The sequence below is a fragment of the Panthera leo genome, chromosome B4 (assembly GCF_018350215.1).
Source record: "Panthera leo isolate Ple1 chromosome B4, P.leo_Ple1_pat1.1, whole genome shotgun sequence".
NCBI lineage: Eukaryota > Metazoa > Chordata > Mammalia > Carnivora > Felidae > Panthera > Panthera leo.
The window spans coordinates 8,584,253-8,609,796 of NC_056685.1; the positions used below are offsets into that span (position 1 = coordinate 8,584,253).

Sequence of the window (25,544 nt, forward strand, 5' to 3'; positions counted from 1 at the left end):
CTTCCTATGTATAGGATCACATCATCTGCAAACGGTGAAAGCTTTACTTCTTCCTTACCAATATGGATGCCTGTGGTTTCTTGTTTGATTGCTGTGCCTAGGACTGCCAGTACTATGTTGAATAAAAGGGGCAATCCTTGTCTTGCTCCTTTACCTTAGAGAAAAAGCTCTCAGGTTTTCACGGTTAAGTATGATGTTAGATGTGTGTTTCCACATATGGTCTTCATTATGCTGAGGTATGTTTCTTTTAAACCTATTTTGTTAAGGGTTTTTATCATGAATGGATGTTGTACATTGTCAAGTGATTTCTCTACATCTATAGAAATGATCATACAGCTTTTTATCTTTTCTCGTTAATGTGATGATGTACCAATTTGTTTGATTTGTGAATATTGAACCACCCTTACATTTCTGGAATAAATCCCTCTTGGTTGCGATCAGTGACTTTTTAAATGTATTGTTGGACTTAGTTTGCTAATATTTTGTTGAGAATTTGAACAGCAATTTTTAAAAATTATCACACTGAAAAGCCAAGGCCCAGATGACTGGTGAATTCCATTAAACATTTAAAGAATTAACACCAATTCTTTACAAGTTTTCCAAAAACTAGAAGAAGGAATATTTTTGAATTCATTCTATGAGGCCAATGTCTCTTGATAGGAAAATCAGATATGTTTATGAATGCTACTAGCAAATTTATATAAAAGATCAAAAAAGTGAAATAAACTCAGTGTATAGCAGCAGCAGAATTCATAAATTCTGATACACTCAAATAACTTAATAATGTACAGTAATCATTCATAAGAAAAGGTAACTATAGAACAATATTTCATTAGAATTTATATTGAAAAATCCTCACCAAAATACTAGCAAATTAAATCTAAAAGTACATCGAATGGATTATATATCAACTGAGATTTACTCTATAATTGGTTTAACAAGGTTGGTTTAACAACTAAAATCAATTAACGTATTATACCATACCAATAGAATAAAGGGCAAAAATGACAAGATTATCTTAAAAGATGTAGAAAAAGCAATTTATAGAATTTAACAACCCTTACGATTAAAAAAAAAACAAATATAGAAGGGAGTTTATTCAAACTGATAAGCTCCATCTACACACACACACACAAAAACAAAACAAAACAAAACAAAACAAAACAAAACAAAACAAAAAAAAAAAAAAACATCATGCCCGGTGAAAAACTAAATGCTTCCTCCCCAACAGTAGGAACAAGAGAAACGATGTTTGCTATTGTTATTTATTTTCAATATTTCACTGAAAATTTTAGCCGGGATCATTAGGCAAGGAAAATTAAAGGAAGGAATCAAAATGGGTAAGTAAGAAGTAAAAGCATCTCTCCTTGCAGAGGACATGATCTTGTATGCACAAAACCGTAGATATCCACTACTATATAGTAATACTATTTACCATACTAATACTAGATGCTACTATAAGTAATAAACAAGTTAAGTGATGTTGCAGGGTATAGATCAATATACACAATATTATATTTCTATACATTAGCGATAAACAATATGAAATGAAGTTGAAAAAAAAAAATCATTCAAAATAACACCAGGGCAATGAGGTGGCTCAGCAGGTTAAGCTTCTGACTCTTGCTTTCAGATCAGGTCATGATTTCATGGTTTGGTGAGTTCGACTCCAGCATTGGGCTCCACGTTGCGCCTCTCTCTCTCTCTCTCTCTCTCTCCCTCTCCCTCTCTGCCCCTACCCTACTTGTTTGCTTTCTCTCTCAAAATAAATAAGTAAACTTAAAAAATATATTTCTTTAAAATAACACCAAAGCGGTAAAATATTTAGAAAAAATGTAACAAAATAGGTACAAAATGGTTCTCTGAAAACAATAAAACATTACTAAATGAGATTAATGACATCTAGATAAATCTGAACACAAATTAAATGGAAAATTACTTGAAATATATAATATACTTAATTGACTCAAGAAAATACATATGTAATTGTTAAAGTATTTAAATCTATAATTGAACAGATTTCAATGAAATATGGCCTAGAAATTTTCAAAAGTGAATCCAGTTAAACGTATAAATATTGAAAGAAAATAAGCCTAATTTCAGGAAAAATAAAAATGAGATCTCTTTGTAATTCATGTTATTATGTTAGTATAGATTTGGTATCACAGGAAGGGAAATTTGGGGTGAATCTTAGTTTTGAGGTTAAGATATAAAGATCAATATTTTTATAGTAACAGCACAAAAATACAGTGGAACAAAGTTAGTCAACCTGAAACAGTCAATACACAGAAAAACACATGGTTAAGTGTGGTCTAGTCAAGAGATTCATGAATTCTTTTATGTTAGAATATGTATAAATTATATCTACCACAATAAAAACATATAAAATGCTGCTAAACCTCCAGAGTAATTAGGCAACTTTAAGCCAAAGGTGATATTATTACATCTCAATAAATAGGTTGGTTCAAATATCAAATTTTTATTTGTTATTATTTTTTAATGTTTTTATTTTATTTTTGAGATAGAGACAGAGTGTGAGTGGGCAAGGGGTAGAGAGAGAGGGAGACACAGAATCCAAAGCAGGCTCCAGGCTCTGAGCTGTCAGGACAGACCCTACGCGGGGCTCGAACTCAGGAACGGCGAGATTATGACCTGAGCCGAAGTCAGATGTTTAACCGACTGAGCTACCCAGGTGCCTCTCAAATTTTTATTTAAAAATTTGTTTATGAGTGCCATTAGCTGCTCTATACAAAATAGCAAAAAAGTGAGACTAAGCATGTAACAACAGAGTAAATTTATAAATTGTGATGCATTCAAATAATAACTTAAGTAGTTATAACAGATGAAGTAGAGAGATATATGCTGTTCAAGTTACTACAGTTTCAGAACATATCACTTGAGTAAAGAGCAGTGTAACAACCAACTTTTATGTGCTTGGTTTTCATTGGTCAGAATTCAGATAAAATACAGGGGAAATGGTTTATCCCTTTTTCATCCTGTCTGAGGCCTCAGGTGGCAGACTGGAAGCGGGGGCATCACTGCAACTGAAAAGCATGCTTATTCCCAGATCTGCTGAGGCTGGCTGCCAGCTTGATCATCTCAGATCCTCTCCATGAGTCTCTCCACATGGACTAGTTTTGGTTTCCTCCTATCAGGGGGCTGATTTCCCTTGAGCAAGCATCTTAAAATTGAGACTAGAATGGAAGCTGTATCCTTCTTATAATCTACTTCAGAAGTCACATAGCGTATTTCTGCTACATTTTATTGGTCAGACACCAAAAGCTCCTTCCCCGATTCAAGATGAGGGAACCCTCAGACATGTCTCAGGAGGACTGTCAAAGCCACATGGTTAAGAAAAGCATATAGGATGAAAAAGACTGTCACAGCCATTTAGGAAAATAAAATCTGCTGAGCATCTCTAGTGGCATAAATGCAATGTTGATAAGAAGGGCAAGTTGCAATACAATAGAATTCTATTTGTGTAGAATGTTGAAATGTTAATATATACACTGTATCTACATATGGATGCATATATTTAAAATTTATTAATGTCTATTTATTTTTGAGAGAGAGAGAGAGACAGAGGCAGACAAAGCACAAGCAGGGAAGGGTCAGAGAGAGGGAGACACAAAATCCCAAGCAGGCTCTAGGCTCCAAGGTATCAGCACAGAGCCCCACGTGGGGCTCAAAGTCACAAACCGTGAGATCATAACCTGATCTGAAGTTGGATGCTTAACCGACTGAGCCACCCAGGCGTCCCTGTATGCATATATTTTATAATGCATGTGTACAGTTAAAGGAAAAAGAAATTCTGTAACAATGAAGAAAAAATAATTAAAGGTGTTATCTTTAGGAATATTGGAGGGAGAAGTGATTCTGAAGGAATACACAAGAAACACCCAAAAGAAAGTACAAAGTTATAGGTTTCATTTCCCTAAATGGGTGGCATGGGTGTTCACTGTAGTGTACTAATCTAAGTGGAGGATAGATCCCACAGGACTCTGGATTTAGTTATAAATGGGACACTGGGGAAAGGGAGATGCCAACGATGCATTCTCGATACAGAATTCAAAGAGGGGACTGATGACGATACCCTGCCCTAAATGGTGTCTAGTTATTACAATAGAGGAATAGGAAGATATTAACAGTACATATATAATTAGACACAAGGCCCTTGGGTCAGTCTTCTTTACATCATTATGACCCTACAGAGAAATCACAAAATTCCTAGACATCATTCTGGGATTTTAAGAGGCGTGTGGTTCAATAATATCCCATGTATATTAAGGTGACTTAGCAAAATTTCTGCTCTACTCAACATTCCAAGAAATATTAAAGGTTGGGTATCCCTTTAAAACTGCTTTATTTATGGGGTACCTGCACGGCTCAGTTGGTTAAGCGTTAGACTTTGGCTCAGGTCATGATCTCAGTTTGTGAGTTTGAGCCCCACAGCGGGCTTTGTGCTGACAGCTCAGAGGCTGGACCCTGCTTCGGATTCTGTGTCTCCCTTTCTCTCTGTCCCTCCCCCACTCACACTCTGTTTCTCTCTTTCTCACAAATAAAACAAACATTAAAAATTAAAAAAAACCTATTTTATTTACAAATGGACAATATGTATGCACATGTGTCTGAATTTTAAGGTCCCCAAATAGATAGTTTTCCCTTTCACAAAAACATTTTTCCCAGCACTATGAGCAATGCTGAAAATTGAGCCTCTAGATGTTCTCTTTTGGTAAAGCTCTTCAAATTAAAAAAAAAAAAAAGTTTTATTGTTGTTGTTGTTGTTCTTTAAACGCAGATATCTAGAGGTGAAACAAACCTACATGTGGTGACTATTTATCCACACATAGGTCATAACAAAAGACACCCAAAAGTAAGATCACAGAGGAATGGTCCTCGGTGGGGAAAAGACACAGAATGCAGATGCTGGAAGGAAAAAAAAAAAAGCAGTTTTAGAAGAGAGGAACACTTAAGGAATCACTTTTTCTCCCTTACAACTTTTCTGAAGGGAGAACATGGCAATTTTACCGCAAGATCAACATATGTGGCTAGAGACACTTTACATCACCAGCTTAAATGTATAAATTGACTGCGGCATTATGGGAGACAATAAAAAAGTATTTAGTAGAGTAATAATATCAGTTAAAGAGCTTTTTAGAAATGTTTCAAATAATACATACAGAGAAAATTACCCATGAAATCGATAAAGACCTATGAGCAAATGTGTTGCTTTAAAAACAAAAAGAAGGAGAAAAACAGAATAAGGAGTTCAGAATCTGTTATGTAGGTCAGATACCTAGTATTAATTGGTTTCAAAGGGGTTTGTGCTTAAAAATAGAACTCGTCCTGTATAGAAAAGACAGATATTTGTTCTGTTTACATGTAAACTGGGACAATTTCCTTTAATGTGGGTATGAAAACTGGAATAAGGAAGGCCACTCAAGAGAAGAGATTCCCAAGCCTTCTATTTTTTCTTTTTATTTATATATTCTTTTTTTCACCTGACAAAAGTAAAAGAGAAGAAAAAATTCCATAGCCACAGGTGAGCAATAAAAGAGACATAAAAGAAGACGTTTGGGTAGAAATAGTCCCTCAATAATAATTTTTGTCTTTTGAAATGGATCTCAGGGTGTAAATGTTCAGTCACTGAAGTTTGACTCCTGAGAAATCAGCTTGGGTAAGCTCGGTTTCTTTCATTCGTGTATGAAGAAAAACTACAAGCTGCCCAGCCTAATCAGCATTAATTCTGTGCATGTGACTGAAACACGTTCATTGCAATACACTGGATATTTCTGTCAAAGGCTGTGGAGTGTTGCTAGGATTTAACCAGACTTTAGTCTTGCAGTATTCCCACTTTCAAAAAAAAAAACATGTTAAAAAGTGTGTATATGTACATAATACCATAGAATGTACATATTATATGTATCTGTACAACTTCACCCATTTATCCAGGATTGTTCTAAGGAAAATACGGACTGGAAATCCCTTCTACAGTGATTCTGTGGCAAATTCTACTTTCTTTTAAAATCCCAATAATAATATTAACCTACGATCCCTGAGAACAAGTCATTTGGGTGGAGAATGTAACCATCATGAGTATATTTTAGGGGGAGAAAAGCGGACTCAGGTTGAAAATGTTCACTTGAGGCCAGGGTGAGAACTCACAAAGCATGCCCTAGCAGGGGAAAAGCCAGGATCTGCATTTTCTAGAATCCTTTTCCTGGGAGACAGTTTGCCAATGAGAAGTTGTGTGGCATTGAGGAGACAGAAAGCAAGTGGACACCCAAGTTCTCAGGAGGCTGCTGCAGCCACATGTGGGCAGAGACATTCCTGACAGCAGGGCCGAGGGCTCTCGGAGGCCACAGTCTTGCAGACTGAGGCAGCTAGTGAGGACTTCTTCCTTCTCCTTCTTCTCTTCTTCCTCCTCTTCCATCCCTTCCCTCTCTTCCTACTTCTCCTTTTTTTTTTTTTTCCTGGAGAATTGTAACAACTTGGTGACAACTTTGGGAACTACCTGCTTTAATGTTTTTGGCTGAATTCTTGGGTGCTGGATTCCCTGCCCATCGGCACCAGTTTCCACAGCCTTTAGAGGCACCCTCCTTGGCTTCTGTTCCTCCTACTTTTCCAAAATCACGTAAGCCCTCAATTCTACGATTACATCCTTTATACTCAGAATGTGTCATTTGCCTTGTCTCTCCTTAACAATTAAGCCCTGAGGAGGATATTTAAAATCTGTCAAGGACCCTACTCAATTCACGTTAAGATACAACCAGTTCTCACAGTCTCTCACCCCAGCTATGAGTAAGACCCTATATCAGACAGTGTGAAGGGTTTTTCAGCCCCAAATGTGCCCATCTATATTCCCCTGGACACCACTCAGTTCACATCTTACAAAGTACTTTTCTCAGACATTGAAGGGGTTCTGTAGCATGGTGCTGAGAAGCAGAATTCCCCTGAAGGTAGTTTCCAAAAGGCAGCAGCGATTGGTAACAGGGTATCTGTGAGAGGCCAGGGCATCAGCACCGCTGCTGGAGTGACCGTGGAACCAGGGGTCAGGGGGAGAACCACCCTCATTTCTAGAAGGTCACTAGTGTGGTTCCAACAGCTGGGTGAGAGCGTGTACAGGAGCCAGACTACAGCTGGTTCACAGGCTCTGGGGACTGAAGTAACTTCATGATTTGGGGGGTCACAAAATATTTAGGAAAATAATGTCATCAAACAGAAAAAGTAACTAGTAAGTGATGGACATTTAGAAAACGATGAGAAACCTGGAGCTAAACACTGTATCCATTTAAATACTACAATGGATAGGCGATCAGCCCATAAACTTCAAATATTGTACTTTGTGTTGTCACGCCCATTTATGTTATATAGGTGAAAACCTTAACCATTTCAGTTCCATAAATAACCCATTGTTCGTGTTCATTATCAGTCAACTTTATGGCTTTTCTTGATTTTTTCATGCATGTTGCCCATAGCAAGGGATTAAATGGTCCTGCAAATAAGTATGATATTGATATTGCTGACTATAAGCTGATAAAGTAATAGTAATGCTATATTAATTAATGTATTATTAATATTATGTTAATATATTCATTATCATAGTGATTTTGGCTAATACGAACCAGTTCTAAACTACGGGTCTCCTCTCCCCTTCTGTGGACTGTCACAGATGATGCTAAGGTACCAACGGCCACATCCTAGACATAGATAAACGCATATTCTAGGAGGTCAGAATATGCATTCCGGTAAGCCAGCAGTCTCTTGGTGAAACTCTGAACCCACCATACGTACTTCCTTCAAAAACTAATAGGGAGCAACTGAAATAGCAGATTAAATCCCCCTTTAATATGCGTACATTGTAGAAACAAATGTTAGTGGATGGGGAAGTGCAAGTACACATGCAAGGTCAATTAGTCTTCCGGCCTGCCATTGCTATTGTTCTTCCCATTATGTTTAACAGTTGGTGCCAAGGTAATGAATTATGGAAATGTATTTTAACATGAAACATAGAAAGATATTTTAATGTATTTAAAAAAAATCTCTGAGGCATAATTTATGACATCAAGAGAATACGTCAAGTCTGGATTCACCTAAACCATGGAGTTTGAAGGTGAACTTCCAGGCAATTTTAAAACATTTTCCCTACCTACACGGTTTAAAACTTGGCGATGGTTAACAAGCATCCTTGGCTCTGTCCCCCGCCTGCCTACACTAGAGAAAAACTACTTTGCACATGGAGGTCAGAGTGACCTGGTAAATGTTACCTGCCAATTGCTGGGTATTTAGGAAAGAAGAACAAGAAAGTCACAGAAAATGACCCAGGCACAGGCCCTTTGCCTGTCAAACAAGGAGAGAGGAGGATTAAAAATAAAAAATACATCATGTAAGGTTAAGAACTCCTGTTGTGCTAAGATTTTCTGAAGCCTGAAAATACCAGAGGCTTAAGTGTATCCAGAATGAAGATGAAAGTTCTGACCTAAGGTCATTAGTACGACACTCAACCTGTGACCGGGGCTCCCATAGGTTATTGCATTCAGCTTAACCACAGTTAGATGGACAAAGCAAGGCCACGGAAAATGACACTCACTCAATTTAAACATAATTTAATTCTCTGAGGACTTTTTAAATACGTTCTTGGAATCAGCATCTTAGAGCACTCTGACTGAATGCTGCTATTTTGGGAAAATAAAGTCGCTGCTATTGCTATTTTCTGCATGAATTCACGGATCGAAAAAACAAAGTGAGGTACCTTTTGGCCCTTTCTACAATGTAGGCTAAAATCACAGCATGCATGAAATTGTTGAAACAGATCTAATTTATCGTGTGGTAGGGTGTATTAGGATATACTACCAACGTGCACTTAGTAGGACGAGCATCTAGTACGGTAGGTCTTTTTCTACTTTAGTAAATGGACCTAGTTTTAGGCTGAGCTCTAAAAATCATCTCCATTATCCCTACCTCAGACTCCTCCATCTTGTTCAGAGTGTTTTCGGAAAGTTACATGAAGAACATGAGTACTTAAGAGATCACAGTAAGTCAAGAGGGGATCCTGAACGAGCAACAACGTTCTGGTGCGTCCAGATCTATCCCTAATTCTTCATGAAATGTCACCATCATGTCTGTCTCTGTAAACTCTTCATAAGGTAGAATGATCTGAGATAAACTATTCACAGACACAAAGCAGGAAGTGTTTAGCAGGCTGTCATATTGAACAAAAGAATGTTAACAATCTTGACCTTTGTCAAAGTATATTTCATTTGGAAAGGGGCATGGAAAGTCTAATAATGAAAAGTTTCATAAACTATAGTACAATAAAAAGGAATCCCTATAATTCCACAGGTCCAAGAATAAGTATGAACAAGAACCACCCTGGGGCCCTTGGGTGGCTCAATCACTTGAACATCCGACTTTGGCTCAGGTCACGATCTCACGGTTCCCGAGTTCCAGCCCTGCGTCAGGCTCTGTGCTGGCTGCTCGGAGCCTGAAGCCTGCTTCGGATTCTGTGTTTCCCCTCTCTCTTCCCCACCCCTGCTCACGCTCTGTCTCTGTCTCTCTCAAAAATACATAAACATTAAAAAAAAACAAAAAAACAAAAACAAGAACCATCCCTTGAGAAGGGTACAGACATGGCAAAATACGGGGTATGCTTTCCACCTCACTTTTAAAATAGACTCCAGACATTTTCATACTCATTCACATTAAAATAAAAGCCATAAATCTTAAATGTACCATTCAGTGATGTAATGTCCCATTACCTAACACTCCAATCAAGAAATAAAATATTTCCATCACGATCAGGACAGAAAGTTCCCTTATGTGGTCAACGCCCACAGCCACCACCATAGTTTTACCAGCTGTACAATTCATACAAATTTAACTCACTGTCTGTAGACTTTTGTGTCTGCCTTATTTTGCAAAATGAGGTTTTTTTGAGCACCATCTCTGTTGCTGAATGTATTATCAATATTGGTTTCTCTTTAATTGCTGAGTATTATTTGATTATATAAATATTCCCGGGCTTATCCATTTTATCAGTGACAGGAAACGGAATAAGAGATTTTAGCCTACTTGTAAGCTAACAAATTAGGCTGTCCCAGTTCCATAAGCGCTGACAAGACTAGAGAATCTTTGGTCGGAGATAAAACACGTTACTACTCATGGAAGAACAGAGGCATGAAATGCATGTTTGTATCAGCTTTTCTTGATCCACCTTCAAATCCCCTGTACATGATCTGGAGGTGGGAACGGATAATAGTGAACCTGCTCAATGTTTTCCTTGGAGAGGTTTTATCTTTATTATGATAAACAGAAAATAAATCCGTCTTCTACCCCAGTGTGAGACACTCTCTATGCATTCTAAGGCTGTTTTCTATACAAACATCCTTGAAAAGATAGTCCAGAACAAAAGGTGGTATAAGACACGCAGAAAAACCATGGAGAACTGTGTCAACACTTGGTGATACACATTTTAGTTGTTTGCAGTCTGGGACTACAATGTAAATTATTGAGGAATTTCCATGGAGTCAATCGTGTCAAGCGTGAATAAAAACAGTTTTTTTTTATTCCTCCAAAATTTTTATTCTGTCCTCCTTATTTTTTTTTTCTTTGCCAAGCACACTGGCAAGAGACAATACTGAATAGACAGATTTAGAACTGACTTTCTGTAATTTTGCCCTCAATCTTAGCATAAATAAATATTTTACCATGTATGATGTTAGCTACACACATTTAATATATGAAGTTTACTAGTGGAGAAAGTCCCCTCTATTCCTAGTTTGCTTAATATTTTTATAATGAATAGATTTCAGATGTTGATTTTTGTCAAATGCATTTTCTGTATCTATTAGAATGATTATGTATTTCCCCCTTATAGAATGACAACACCAAGCTAAACCCTACTGTGAACTGTGGATTCTGGGTAATCATAATTAATGTAGGTTTGTCAACTCTAACAAATGTTCCCCTCTGGTGGGGGAAATTCATAATGAAGGAGGCTATGCGTTCATGGGGGCAGAGAGTATATGGGGAATCTTTAGACCTTCCTTTTTATTTGCTAGGAACCTAAAATTGTTATAAAAATATGACTTCTGAAGTACCTGGGTGGCTCAATAGGTTGAGCGACTGACTCTGGCTCAGGTCATGATCTCACGGGCTCATGAGTTCGAGCCCTGCCTGGGTTCTGTGCTGACAACACAGAGCTTGGAGCCTGCTTTGGATTCTGTGTCTCCCTCTCTCTCTGCCCCTCCCCTGCTCACGCTCTCTCTCTCTCTCTCTCTCAAAATTAAATAAACATTAAAAAATTAATATAAATTCTTTTTTTAATTTTTTGAACATTTATTTTTGAGAGACACAGAGAGACCATGAGTTGGGGAGGGGGAGAGAGAGAAGGAGGGAGACACAGAATCTGACGGCAGGCTCCAAGCTCTGAGATGCCAGCGCAGAGCCCCACACAGGGCTTGAACTCATGAACTGGGAGATCATGACCTGAGTGGAAGTTGAATACTTAACTGACTGAGCCACCCAGGTGCCCCCAAAATATAAATTCTTATATAAAAAAAAAAAGACAAAAATAAATTTTCCGTTTACATAAAGCTCCAAAAGCTGTTACATTAAATTATATTATTTAAGAATACTGGCTGTCAGTCTCTTGATTTCGGCTAAGGTCATGATTTCGCGGTTCATGGGATTGAGCCCCATGTCAGGCTCTGTGCTGACAGGCTCGCTCTCGCTCTCGCTCTCTCCCTCTCCCTCTCTCTCGCTCTCGCTCTCTCCCTCTCTCTCTCTCTCCCTCTCTCTCTCTCTCTCTCTCTCTCTTCCTCTTTGGCTCATGCCCTATTTCTCTCTCTCAAAATAAACAAAATAAACAATATAGAAAAGAACATATACAAAGGCTTGAAACTCTCCAAAAAATCAAGGAAGCGACGCCAAAAATCAAAATAGTATTTAACTCCAGTAAAGAAACAGAAAATGTCAAAGAGGCATCTTGCAGGACAGGCTACTGGGGTGCTTACATTGTTCTATTTCTTGCTTGGACTGCTGGTTACATGACTATTTGCTTTATAAATCTTATTTAAACTGTACATATTTGTCATCATATATAATATACATAATAAATAATAAAAACAAGAATACCTCAGCACAAGGTGGATGATATATCATCGTATTTTATAACTGAAGTGTCTTTACATTATGCTTTACAAAGTGCCATTTTGAAAATGCCCTATCAAATTTAAATGCAGGAGCTATGATGATAAAATTGTACAATAGCTGACCTAGCTCTCACTTTATCACTTCTTCCATAGTGTAGATATGAAGACTGTGATTAAATGTAACAGAATAAAATGGGGTGTGTGACACTTAAAAGGAAGAAACATCTCTACGGATACTATTTCATCTCCTGTTTTTGGCAAAATGCTTATCCCTTATGAAAATTGAACAAATACTTAGGTGTGATAAAGCATAAAGTTTCTGGTATATCAAATTCACATTTGCTTAGTCTCAGATTGCTTTATCAGATATGTGTTCTATTTTCTTACCTGAAAGAATGAGTTGTCAGGACTCTGGGCTGTAACCCCAGAATAATCCATCAATATCATTTACAGACAAAGGTACCAACCTACCAGTCGGCTGGAAAAATGTTTATAAATACAATACTCCTCACATGAATACTTAAGATTTCATATTACATTTTTTTTTTACAATTTAGAGGTGCATTTTTTAAATTGAAGAATAGTTGAATGCAGTATTATACTCATTTCAGGTGTATAACATAATGATTCAGCATTTATATACACTGCAAAACAACCATCACCATAAGTCTAATTAATATTTGTCACCATATAAAGTTATTACAGTATTATTGACTACTTTCTCAAGGCTACACTTTATATCCCCGTGGATTATTATTATTACTTTTTACAGCTGAAGGACTGTACCTCTTGATCCCCTTCACCTACATTGCCTATTGACCCAAATTCCTCCTCCTTGGCAGCCAACAATTTGTCCTCTGTATATATGTCTGTTTCTGTTTTGTTTGTTCATTTGGTTTTTGTTTGTTTTTAGATTCCAAATATAAATGAAATGATATCTGTCGTTCTCCGGCTATTTCAATAAGCATAATACCACGTAGGTCCATCCATGTTGTCACAAATAATGAGATTTCATTTCATTTCCATTTATGGTTGAGTAATATGGCATTGTGTGCGTGTGTATATATATACGCACACACATACGCTTGTGTGTGCGTGTATGTATGTACACATATACCACACCTTCTACGTCTATTCATCTATCAACAGACACTTAAGTTGTTTCCAAAGTTTTGCTATTATAATTAATGCTGCATTAAAAATAGGGGTGGATATGCCTTTTCAAATTAGTGTTTCCTTTTTGTTCAAATACTCAGAAAAAGATTTTCTGGACTATATGATAGTTTTATTTTTAGTTTTCTGAGGAGCCTCTATACTGTTTTCCACAGTGGTTGCACCGATTTACATTCCCACCAACTGTGTATGAGGTTTCCCTCGTGTGAGATGATATCTCATCGTGGTTTCAATTTGTATTTGGTTTCATATTGTTTTTCCTTATGATTGAACATCTTTTCATCTGTCTGTTGGTCATCTGGGTATTTAGAAAAAATGCCTAGTCAGGTCGTCTGCCAATATTTTAATTACATTACATGTTTTTTGTTTTCGTTTTTTGTTCTTTCGTTACCAAGTTGTATGAGATCTTCCTACATTTTGGATGTTAACCCTGTATTGGATATATTATTAGCAAATATTTTCTCCCATTCAGTGGGCTGCTGTTTCATTTGGTTGATGGTTTATTTCACTGCAACATGAGTTTTAGTTTGATGTGGTCTCATTTTTTTATTTTGTCACCCTTGCCTGAGGAAATAGACCCCAAAAATATTTCTGAGACTGATATAATCGATTTATTATCTGTATTTTCTTTTAGGAGTTTTTATGGTTTCAGATCTTAAGTCTTTAATCCACGTTGACTTTATTTTTGTGTATGGTGTAAGAAAGTGGTCTAGTTTTGTACTTTTGCATGTAGCTGTCCAGAATTCCCAACAATCACTTATTAAATAGATGGTCTTCTCCCTGTTCATATCCTCACCTTCTATGTCATAGATTTATTGATCATATAAATATGGGCTTATTTCCAGGGTCTCTATCCTGTTCTATTGATCTGTTTTTGTATCCATAACTTACAGTTTTGATTATTAACGATAGCCAAAACAATCCTGAAAAAGAAAACCAAAGCTGGAGCCATCACAATTCCAGACTTTAATCTACATTACAAAGCTGTAATTACCATTACAGTATGGTACTGGCACAAAAACAGATCAATGGAACACACAGATCAATGGAACAGAATAGAGAACCCAGAAACACACCCACAAATGTATGCCCAACTAATCTTCAACAAAGCAGGAGAGAATATCCAATGGGGAAAAAAAAGTCACTTCAGTAAATGGCGCTGGGAAAACTGGACAGCGACATATAGTTTGAAATCAGGGAGTGGGGTACCTTCAGTTTTGTTTTTTCACAAGATGGCTTTATTTGGAGTCTTGTAGTTTTCTGTCCCTCTTCTCATTCTGTGACCTCTTTAATGTAAATGTCAGTGCTCTTGTTATCCTACAGGTCCCGTAAACCATTCTATTCTTATTTCCAAAAATTATTTTTTCTGTTGAGCTTGGGTGATTTCCACTACCCTGTCGTCCAGATTCTTTCACTCTTCTGTATCATCTAATCTGCTGATTTCCTCTAGTGTATTTTTCATTTTAGTTATTGTATTCCTCAGCTCTCATTGGTACTTTCTTATACTTTTTATCTATTTGTTGAAATTCTCACTTTGCTCATCCATTCTTCTCCCAAGTTCAGGGAACATCTTTATGACATTACTTTGAACTCATTATCAGGTAGATTGTTTACCTCTGTTTTGCCTAGTTATTTTTAAGAGGTTTTGTCTTCTTTTGTTTGGATCATATTCCTCTGTCTTTTCATTTTGCCTGATTCTCTGTGTTTGTTTCCATGTATTAGGTAGGCCGACTACATCTCCTAGTCTTGAAGGAGTGGCTTTATGTAGCAGGTGTCTTGTGGGGCCTAGACACCCAATCCCTTTGGTCATCAGAGCCAAGCACTCAGGGGTGTCCCCTGTGGGCTGCATGGGCCCTCCTGCTCCTGAGAGGCCATCAGTGCTACAGGCATATTGGTGGGCAGGGCTGGCCTTCCTCGAGGAGCCCCTTTGTGGGGTGATGGTCCAGACTGAGGTTGCCTGCCAGGCAAAGCCACTCTGGGGGAACTCTGGCTCTAACCAAAGCTGTATGCCAACTGTGGCAATCCAGGAGCAACACTGAAGGGGTGCCTACGAGGGTGTGCTGGTTGGCTGGAGCGGGTCTGCAGAGGGACACCAGGGTTGGACTGGTGGTGTTACCCAGGTAGATGAGGAGTACCATGACACCATCCAAAGCTGGGACACCATCCAAAGCTGGGACAATGAGGGAGAAAATGAGTAAAAAAAGAAAAATTGGTGCCCACCATCTCTTCCCTTCCCAGAGAAAGTTCTAACAAATCATTGCCTCTCTGGCACAGGCCCAAAAGGGAATCAATAAATGCCCTTCACATACAGGCCAGACACTTTTCAAATGTCTGCCGCTGGGCTGAATTTTGGAGCAGTGAGTTTGTGTGTAAGCTCTTTCAGAGTGGAGTCCTGGTTTCCTATATCTCTCTGGCTCTCCTGGAGTTAAGGCCACTGGTCTTCAAAACTACGTATCGTGAGGATTTGTCTTCCCAGTGCAAGTCCTCAGGGCAGTGGTGTCCAGTGTGGGGTTTCTCAGGGAGGACCTGTGCGGTAGCAACACTCCTCCTGGTTGTGAGTCACCAAGCTGGGGGTGTGGTGTGGGTCCTGACAAGAACATATTCCTGCCCCACGTTCCATATGATCTGGCTTTTTCTTTACACCTTTAGTTGTGGATGACCTTTTCTGCTAGTCTTCAGGTTGTTCTCAAAGACAGCTGCTTCCCATGGACTTGTATTTTTGATATGTTCATGGCAAGAGGTGAGTGAGCTCAGGATCCTCCTAGCTTAGCAAACTTGATCCAAGGTGATGTTTTTAACCTCTAACTGCAAATGTCCTTTCCTATTTCATCCCCAGGCACTGAATTGATGATGAGTTGATCCATAGGCTTTCTACTCATATTTTTTTTAAATTTTTTAAAATGTTTATTTTTCAGAGAGAGAGAGAGAGAGAGTGAGAGAGAGAGAGAGAGAGAGCGAGCAGGGGAGCGGCAGAGAGAGAGGGAGACACAGAATCGGAAACAGGCTCCAGGCTCTGAGCTGTCAGCACAGAGCCCGATGCAGGGCTCGAACTCACAAACCGTGAGATCATGACCTGAGCCGAAGTCAGACACTCAACCGACTGAGCCACCCAGGCACCGCTATGCTCCACTATTTTATTTATTTTTTATTAAAAAAGTTTTTTTTTAATGTTTATTCATTTGAGTGAGAGAGAGAGAGAGAGAGAGAGAGCGAGCGAGCATGAGCGGGGGAGGGGCAGAGAGAGAGGGAGACACGGAATCTGAAGCAGGTTCCAGGCTCGGAACTGTCTGCACAGAGCCTGATGTGGGGCTTGAACTCGCAAGCGGTGAGATTGTGACCTGAGCTGAAGTCATACACTTAACCTATGCAGCCACCAAGGCACCCCTGTATTCATATTCTTAATTCCTAGAACCCATGTAAAATTGTGCAGTATGTTTTATAAGTGGGACTTTTTTTCTTGTGGTCGTATACTGTACGTGTTATGCATTTCAGATTTATGCACAGTATAATGTACACTATGTGATAAATAGTATATTACATACCCATCTATTTATGCAGTGGTTTGGGTAGTGAGGATATATGACAAACTTTTGTCTTTCCTACATAAGGCTTTGTCTTTCCTAGGATGAGACAAAAAAAGACAACTGAATTTAAAACTGTATAACAGGTCTTCATTCAATTAAGAAGATAGAAAACATAGAAATATGATGATGAAGTCTGTGGAGTTTCTCGAATTTTGAGGATTTAATATGTAAACGCATGCTTAAAAATTTAATATTTAAAGACCCAAATTATGCACAAATCTGAGGGGACAACTAATGTTGAGGCTCCAGAGGGAAGAATGGTTTTGGCATGTTCTACATAAAGGAAGACCAGAGTGGCTGGAGTTAGTTAAGAATAATAATAATTGGAGAGAACAGGAAATAGAACATGAGAATAAGCAACTGCAAAAGAATGGGAGCCTTGCTGTTGGAACCACACTGGGGAGTCGTTAATCCTGGCAAAATAGGATGGACCTTCAGTTGACCAACATCTTCAAGAAACCCCGAACTTCTCCCACTGATGATTCTTTTTTGTCCCTAGCCTGTGATGAAGGTCTATGTTGTTTCCCTTATTTCTCCCAACAACGTGCCCTAGTTCGGTATATTTATGGTAGCATTGCACGCTACCTGTGCTAGATTCTACAAGTCAGCAAATCTGACACTCATGTGTATTAATCATTACCCCTTAAAACCTTTTAAGTCTCTCACAGAGTAAGGAATATTTAGTAGTTCTATTCATAAACCTGCACATTAATTCTATGTATCAAAAGTTTGAGAAGCACTCTGAGAGTTTCTCCACAAGGAAAGTCTCTGTGCAGATGCCTGGGCATTGAAATTGCTCGGTGTTTAACGAAAGTACCAAATCCCTAAATGGAAGGGTGGAAAGTTCTCATTCTGCCTGCAGGATTTATAATGTTCGGATGTGTTTGCAAACATAAAGGAGTCATACCACATGCTGGGTCTAGGTCCTACAGTCACAGTGAAAGGCAGATGCAGAGATGAGACTGCTCTGCTTGGAACCCCAGTTCTGATCCCCCTTCTCGAACCATGGTGTGGGAAAATGGACTCCGACTCCGGACGTTCTCGACAGTTTTATTTCCAACGCTACCCTGATTCTGTTGCTTCAACCAGATCTTCTGTTACTTCATTACTGACTTTCTCACTTGTCTCTTTAGTCTTTATCTCTCACGATTACTTTCCTTTGACTTTCAGATATCTTTGGACCCTGTCTGTCTCTCCAAAAGTTATGACAAGTTATCTTGCCTTGTTTTTACCATCAAATTCAGTAAAAGAATAATTGGCATTCTCTCCTCTCACTTTTTCAGCTTCATCTAATACAACCTGAATTCTGCCACACTACTGCACTGAAACCTGGATTTCAGTGTTACCGGCGTTTCCTAGATCTCTCCCCCAAAGATCTACTCTCGAGCCCTCTCCTATGTGACCTCTCAGAAAACGTCTCTGCTGTTTCCTGGGCTTCCTTCTTAAAACTTTCTGGCTTCACTTTCAGGAAATGATTTAGCTCCACCTCCCACCTGACTGATCTCTTTTCCATCGTCTGTCTCTCCCACACGCCCTCTCCTTCCATAGGGGCATTCTGCAGGGCTCAGCACTCAGCCAGAGTGGCTCATAATTCTCTGCTCTCCCACTTTATAATGCCATCCGTTTATGTCTCCAACAAATTCTCTATTCAAATGACACCCAGAGTTATATCTTCAATCTATAGAACTTGCAGAAGTAAATACAATACACACTGTCTCATTCTTTCTAAATGTTAAATATTCCATAATTCTATGATAGTTAATACAAATAGCATATAACACTGTAAATGACTTCAAGGAACAAGTCCAAAATTAAATTTGTTCTTTCTCTCAAACCCCATCACATCCTTCTGTATTCTGTACACAGTGCAATGGCATCACCATCTATGCATTCGCTCAAAAATCGCAGGATCAACTTTTATCATGCCTTCTGTCACCCCTAATTCAAGAGAATAGCAGTCTCTAATGTGTCTATCTCTATAATGGTTTTCAAATCTAGTCTATTTCTCGTTTTCCTACTCCTACTCATGACAATCTATATTTAATTCCTGGATTATTGCAATATATTCCCGAATATTTTTTATTTCCTTTTTTTTTAAACTCAATTTCTATTCTAAATTGTCTTTCTAAAAATAACATATATTTGGAAATTCTACTACTTGCTTAAAAATAATGATACTTCTCCACTATTTGCAGAATAATGGGCCTGATATTTCACTCATTTTGCAGTTATAGCCCAGCTTTTATCCTCTTTTCCTACAATTCCTATGTCAAATTATAGTCTCCAGCCCCTCAGGTGTCTGTATCATTCCCCCAGCATGCTAAGCAGATTCAAGTATGAAAAAGAGGAAGATTATTATCTCTTTCTTTTGGAATTCTGATTATCCATGGTTCATAACTTGGAATATACCCTTCCTTCAACAGTTCTGAAGGCTTATTCCCTTGGATTTAAGACTATATTTCAGTGATTCGCACTTAGATGTTGCTCAAATAGTTGTTCTTGGAAATAATAAAAGGGGTCATCGAAACTTTACCTTCTACACTGTAATAGAAAACCAGGAGAGGGGAAAGGCCAGTATCTTAAAAAGAGCAAGAGGAGCCTTTGCTATGAGGCCAACCTATTTAAAGGGAGCATCCTTTAACAAATGAAAAATCTCCTTAGGAAACGCATGAACACATTTATCTCTAAGACTCTGTGATCCAGCCAGCAGCATCTCTTTAAACTGTCACATTTCTTCTCAGCCATCGTCGCTACAAGACCAGGTTTTCTAACATTTACTCCTGCAATTTTCAAATGTTCTCATACAAGGTTATATGATGTTCCAAAGAAAGCAATAGATCTACACTGTTGAGTTCTCAATTTAAGCCTCAGCAATGATGACGACAGTGCTTTTATAAAACTCTGAGGTACTGAGCTCTGCTTCTGATATTGCAGCTCTTAAATTTTATCGAGCCAGGTACGTCTAGTGTCTACGGAGAGTGCTAGGCACTTTTCGATGCTGTATGAACACTCTGAGGCTACCTTACGTGATGGCACCATAATGAACTGTAAGCATTTATTGAGCTCGTAGAAACGTGGCCTATTCCCTCAGTATAGTTTCCTTTCCACGAAAGCCTGCTGCAGCTGGTTTTTGTAGCCAACAATGCCACCTTCCCGATCCCAATTCATGTAAGTAAACTGCGAAACAGATTACAATATACACAATACATTTCCCTTATCACCGATAAACGTTAAAAATAACGGACTCACAAGTTTCGCTCATTTAGATACATGTTGCCTACCACTTTTATTCTATCCCAGCTCATTTTAATTATTTCCAGAACTACTCTCCTCAAGACGGGTTGAAAACAATTCCTGTAATTGCTGGAGGAGGTGAAAGAAACTGGTATCGTTACCTTTTATTTTGCCACGCAGGTATTACTTCATAATTAAGTATGTTCTCTGAATCAGAATAATAGTTTTGTTTTTACGTTCAACATCAGATGTGACAATCTAAACGATATCTTACGTAGATCCCACAGTGCTACTGAATTCATGAAATTTTATCTGGGAGCTATTTAGTTCTTTCTTTACCACAACCTGAGGCATTCTCCACTTCTCTCCCCCCAACTTTCCTCGGAGAAAAAGGCAGGCAGGGTAATTAGAAACAGTGGACGGAAACTGAAAAAGAATGTTTTTTACATGTGTGCTGACAGAAAATGAGACCAAGGTTGTTGTTGTTGTTGTTGTTTTCATTCTAATATGTTGATAAATCACTCCCCGAATGGGTAGGGCAGGTCAAGAGGAGTAGGTACCAGGGAGATGACACTATAAAATGACTTCTCTCCAGTGTCTTTATGTCACCGTGTATGCAACTATCTTACATTGCTAGGACTCACAATAAAATTGTTTGAGATACTTCCCAGGTCTGTTTTTATCCTAGAAGAATGAGTCCCTAATAACTGCAATTTTAGATCTGTTATAGGACAGCAAAGAGATCATTAGCCACTCCAGACTATGTTTTTCCAAACTTTTACTTAGATATTACAAAAGAGAATAAACACATAATCATTGCTTCTTAGTTTTTATGCTATGATTTTTAAGTTGAATGTAATAATGTTGCCAACTCAATCTTTTCAACTTAAATATATATTGACCTCACCATCCTCTCACAGTTTCCAAATCGATATTTTTCCAGGCAATTTATATAATACAGAAAAACTCCAAGAAGCAGCAAAAACCACTCAAGATACCACAGCACAGCAATGACCCTGGTAATATCACTTGTCTAGATGTTACTTAAACAATCTATCTACCTATTTACCTTTATCACTTAAAAAGTGTTTCAAAAATGCATGCTGTCTAAATGTATTTATACAATGTTATTATTTTAAATTGATATTAACAATGTGAGAAAATAAAATGTATAGAAGGTGGGAAGAGTTGTGATTTTATTTATTTTAAATGTTTATTTATTTATTTACTTATCTTTGAGAGAAAGAGAGAGAGACGCACACACACATACCATCAGAATGCTAGCAGGGGAGGGGCAGAGAGAGAGGGAGACACAGAATCACAATGAAGTTCCCAAAGAGGCTCTCAGTTGTCAGCACAGAGCCCTACACAGGGCTCACATGAACCGTGAGATCATGACCTGAGCTGAAATCAGATGCTTAACTGACTGAGCCACACAGGTGCCCCTAGAGTTGTGATTTTAATATTGATTCCAAAGCAAGCAAGTCAAATAGGGTGGACATTATGCATTTTTTCTTCCTTTCCTTCCCTTTTCCCTTCCCCATTCCCTTTCCATCACTCCCTTCCTTACCTTCTTTTTTCTTTTTTTTCTTGCAAAAGCATACAGCTCAATGAGTTTTCACCAATATATACCTGTGTAACCACCACCCTATTTAAGATGTCTTTTGTCCAACATGTTTTTGAAATTAATCCATGAAGTGGCCATATCCTTTTCTTTTGTTGAATTGCTTATTTGCTAAATATAACACAATTTGGATATCCATTCTCACAGGGATGGTCAGTTGTTCAGCACCTTTTGATGAAGTTAAACATATGTGTACCCCATGACCACAGAATTCTATTTTTCCACATGTACCTAAGAGGATTAGAGCATATGCTCAGAAACTAATTGTACAGGGATGATTACAGGACTTTTCCTCATAACTGTATAAAAAATTACCAGCTCTCAGGTGGGAACAGCTCTTTAGAAAAGAAAATAAAAGCAGATGTTGAGAGAACTTTAAATCTTTGAATCTTAAGAATTTTCTGTAGTATCAATCAACATTTTCTGTTATAGTGAATCATTTTTTATTTTAACATTGGCACTATTACATTCTGTTTGCCAAATTGATGAACTAAAACTTATTGTCATTTTATATAAGTACAGTATAGTTTCTTGTTTGTAAACACATTTCCATATCTCTGAATGGTATTTAAGATAAATCCTTAAGAAAAAAATTTCAAGAAAAGGTAAAGCATATTTTTTATTGAAAGTGGGTTTATAGTTATTGCCAAATTATTCTTGCAAGTCTTCATCAAATTATCCCTGAACTAATACACTATGAACATTATATCTCTTTCACCCTAATGATATTCTGTATATTGAACAGACATATTAAATACTTCCTAGTTTTATCAATGAAGATACTATGTGGCTGAAATTTAAATTCCTTTATTAATGCTGGAACTTAAATTTTTATATAAATATTAATTATCTATCCATACATGCCTTGCTCATGACCTTTGTATATAGCTTTGAGTGGTTTTAACATTTTCAAATGCAGTAACAGTAACATATAGATATAATATTTCCATGAACCTTTAATTTTACATAGGATCATATTTTAAGATTTATCTATGTTGGGGCATCTACGTAACTCAGTTGGTTAAGAATCGGACTCTTAGGGGCGCCGGGGTGGCTCAGTCGGTTAAGCGTTCCACTTCAGCTCAGGTCACGATCTTGCGGTCCGTGAGTTCTAACCCCGCGTCGGGCTCTGGGCTGATGGCTCAGAGCCTGGAGCCTGCTTCTGATTCTGTGTCTCCCTCTCACTCTGACCCCCGTTCATGCTCTGTCTCTGTCTGTCTCTCTCTGTCTCAAAAATAAATAAACTTAAAAAAAAATTAAAAAAAAAAAAAAAAAAAAAGAATCGAACTCTTGGGGCACCTGGGTGGCTTAGTTGGTTGAGCGTATCACTTCAGCTCAGGTCATGATCTCGCGGTCTGTGGGTTCAAGCCCTATGTGAGGCTCTGTGCTGACAGCTCGGAGCCTGGAGCCTGCTTCAGATTCTGTGTCTCCCTCTATCTCTGCCCCTCCCTGGCTCGTGCTCTGTCTCTCTGTCAACAGTAAATAAACACACACACACACAAATTTTTTAAAAAGCATCGAACTCTTGATTTCGGCTCAGGTGATGAACTCAAGGTTCGTGAATTCCAGCCCTGCATCAGGCTCCATGCTGACAGTGCAGAGTCTGCTTGGGATTCTCTCTTTCCTTCTCTCTCTGCCTCTCCCCCCTCTTGCTCTGTCTCAAAAATAAATAAGTAAATAAACAAGAAACCTAAAAAGATTTATCTTTGTTGATTTAGTTGGACAAGGTACATTTTTAATGCTGAATTTCATTCCATTGTATCAGTATGCCGACACTGATTTTTTAGTCCCTATAAATAATATCTGGACAGATTATAATTACTGTGTTTTTAAAAAATGACGCTACAGGAGCACCTGGGTGGCTCTGTTAGTTGAGCGTGTGACTTCAGTTCAGGTCATGATCTTGCGGTTTGAGCGTTCGAGCCCCATGTTGGGCTGGATGCTGTCAGCCTGTTGGCATGGGGTTCCCTTTAGATCCTCTGTCCTTCTCTCTCTGCCCCTCCCTCTCCTGCACTGTCCCAAAAATAAAATAAATATTTAAAGAATAAATAAATAATGCCAGTACAAGCTATCAAATCCACATCTCTTGGTGTTCATGTGCAGAAGAACCTCATTAGATGAGTTTATATTCTCACTCACTTTATACAATATCCTTCGATGAAATAAGTCCTTATTAATATAACTGAATTTTAACCAGCCTTTTATTAATAGTTTGCATTTCTGGGCACTGTTCAAAAAATACTCAACTAGGGGCACTCCTGGGTGGCTCAGTCAGTTAAGTGTTCAACTTCGGCAGGTCATGATCTCACAGTTCGTGGATTTGAGCCCCGGGTCGGGCTCTGTGCTGACAGCTCAGAGCCAGGAACCTGCTTCAGATTCTGTATCTCCCTCCTTCGTTGCCCCTCCCTCTTGCGCTCTCTCTCTCTCAAAAATAAATAAACATTAAAATAATTAAAAATACTCAGGTAAATTCCCCTTCTGCTTAAGATATATGCTTCTATCATAACAATAATATACATCAACTAAAAATCCTGTTTATAAGGACACTGGAGAGTTGTGGATATCAACAAATGTAAAGAAACAAACTTATAGAAACAAATAAGAATTTCCAAGGTAAGCTCTATTTAAGTTTGAGATTTACTCTAAAACCTCAGTAATCAATACGGCGATATTGCTGCGATGATAGACAGGCAGAGTAATAGCACAGAAATAAATAACTCATAAATAGAAGCACAGATAGTAATATAGATTTTGTCAAAGCTATCCATACTATTTGATAAATTCTTTTCCATAAATGGTGCTAAAAAACTAGATATCTGTATACAAAATAATTTTGAATCTACTTTTACCACTAAAAAGTTACTATTTTGTCCCTTTTTTTCACTAAAATGTTGGATATGGATTATAGGCCTACGTGTAAAGGCTAAAATTATATTTTAGTATTCATTTCAGTATTTATTTTAGTATTTTTTCATCACCTTGGAGTTAGCAAAGACTTCTCTGGAAAGACCCAGAATACAATATGCATAAAATATAGTTTATATACACATATTTTATATATATTTTATGATATATATATCATCAGAATTAAAATTTTCTGGTAAGTCACATATATATTTGTGTACACAACAAACATAAAAGAATATGTACATATACATATACACATAGGTATATATATATATATATATACGTGTGTGTGTGTGTGTGTGTGTGTGTGTGTATTTCATCAGAATTAAAAATTTCAGGAAGCTACAGCCAATATGAAGAAAATTAAAAGGCAAGGAACAGACTGGGAATAATACTTTCAATGCACATATATGCAGCAAAAGATTTCTGTCTAAACTTGTGAAAGCACTTGTACATATCAACAGGAAAAATGTAAAGAAATCATCAAAATTAGACAAAAGACTTAAATAAGCATTTAACAAATTATATATCCAAATGACCAATAAAGCATATGAAAATATTATTTCTGTCATTAAAACCAAAATAGAAGATGACTGTACACTTATAGGAATTTACTCTGAAAAGAAAGAAAATGCCAAGTTTTGTAAATGATGAGATTCGATGGAACTTTCACAAATTCCTGGAAGACAGGTAAATAGGAGAACTGGGGTTGACAATTCTTTAGCAGTTTCCAATAAAGTTAACCATATGTGGCCAAGTATCCATCAGTTTGAATCTTAGCTGTATTTCTAAAGAAAATAGGTACACACACACACACACACACACACACACACACACACACCCAGTATCTTCACAACAGTTTAAAATAGC

At 37.8% G+C, this 25,544-nt stretch overlaps 1 pseudogene; it reads right to left on the reverse strand.

The window, feature by feature from the left end:
* Window positions 1–19,996: 19,996 nt before the first annotated feature.
* The window catches only part of LOC122224273, an 80,196-nt pseudogene continuing 74,648 nt past the window's right edge, over window positions 19,997–25,544 (reverse strand).